Genomic DNA, 1655 nt, shown 5'->3' on the forward strand with positions numbered 1-1655 from the left:
TGTTCCACATATAGATTAAAAATGTATGGAGATAGGATGCATCCCTGATGCACTCCTTTCCTGATTTTGAACCATGCACTGTTTCTTTGCTCTATTCTGGCAACTCCTTCCTGGTCAAGTACAGGTTTTGCATGAGTACAATCAAGTGTTTTGTTATTCCTGGGTTGTTGTTGTTTTTTTTTCTGTCACAAAGAAACTTTATTCCTCTTATAACAGCCTCTTATGCTTTCTTGCCCGATGCCTTTGGAGCAGGAGTTTTCTGGGCTGAGGCTTTTGGACCCTTCTCAGCTTTTGGAGGTCCAGCCTTCTGGCCGGCAGCCTTCTCCTTCTGGGCAGGGGCTTTCTCTTTCTGGCCAGCAGCCTTCTCCTTCTGGGCGGGGGCCTTCTCCTTCTTGCCCGCAGCAGTCACCTTCTTGGGTGGTACCTTCCCAGCACTGGTAGCAGCAGCTGCTTTTTTAGGAGAAGCTTTCATAAGAGCTGCCCTCTGAAGCTTCTTAACTTCATACTTTATTAATCTGTTCCTCATTTTCTTTGCTTTCATGACTTTAAAGCGATCAAAATCTGTCATCTTGGCTTTCTTTTCTCTGGCTTCAATCTTCTTGGCCCATCTTGTGGCTGCCCATTTTGTATTGATATCGGGTTTCTGCCAGGCTTGTCAAACATACTTCTGGCGGGCACTGTGTGGGAACTTGAGGATGAAGTCGGTGAGCTGCATGCATTTGAAAGGAATGACTTGCCTCCTTACTTGAGTGCATGGTCCGTCAACCAGAGCCCTGTTCTGATCAATAACGTCTACGATCGCGACCAGTTTCCCGGCATGGGGTCCGAAAGAGATGTAGGTCACCTGGCCAACCTCCACTTAGCACCTGAACTCCATGTTGGCGGCGTTCGGCGAGAAGACTATTCCTATTCTCAAGGTTAGCCACAATCTATTGTGATCCACACAGCCAAATGCCTTTGCATAGTCAATGAAACACAGACATTCCTCTGGTACTTTTTGCTTTCAGCCAAGATCCATCTGACCTTCGTAATAATGCTTCTGGTACTACAGCCTCTTCTAAACCCAGTTTGTATTTCTTGTAGTTTTGTGTCAGTGTACTGTTCAGTTGTTTTTTTGGATAATCTTCAGCAGGTCTTTGCTTGCATGTGATATCAGTGATATTTTTCCATCATTTCCACACTTTATCAGGGAACCTTTTTTTTTAAATGGGAATAAATCTAGATCTTTTCCAGTCAGTTGGCCAAGCAGTCGTCCTCCAGATTTCCTGGCACAACTTGATTAGCACAGATGGATATCTGTTGAAATATGTCAATAAGTATTTCATCACTCATGAGGTCTCTTTTTAACAATTCCTTTACAGCAGATTGAACTCCCTCCTCCATTTTCGTTGCTTCTTGATCATATGTTGTTTCATGAAATTCTTCTGTGTCAGCCAGTACAGTAACTGTGTACTCCTTCCACCTTCTTTTAATGCTTCCTGGATCACTTAATATTCTACCCATTGCATTATTAAGTATTGCCACTAGAGGCTTGAATTTGTTCTTCAGTTCCTTCAGCTTAAAAAATGCTGAGCGAGTTTGGCCTAATTGGTTTTCCAGCTCCATCTCTTCATACATTTCATTATAATACTTTTCTTTGTCTTCTGAAGCTGCCC

The 1655-nt window shown here is 43.3% G+C and overlaps 1 pseudogene; it reads right to left on the reverse strand.

Moving 5' to 3' along the window:
* Positions 1 to 220: 220 nt before the first annotated feature.
* LOC102873981 lies at positions 221 to 877 on the reverse strand (annotated as a pseudogene).
* Positions 878 to 1655: the final 778 nt, after the last annotated feature.

The sequence above is a fragment of the Elephantulus edwardii genome, unplaced genomic scaffold, assembly GCF_000299155.1.
Source record: "Elephantulus edwardii isolate Elephantulus edwardi_28Jun2011 unplaced genomic scaffold, EleEdw1.0 scaffold00218, whole genome shotgun sequence".
NCBI classification, from domain to species: domain Eukaryota; kingdom Metazoa; phylum Chordata; class Mammalia; order Macroscelidea; family Macroscelididae; genus Elephantulus; species Elephantulus edwardii.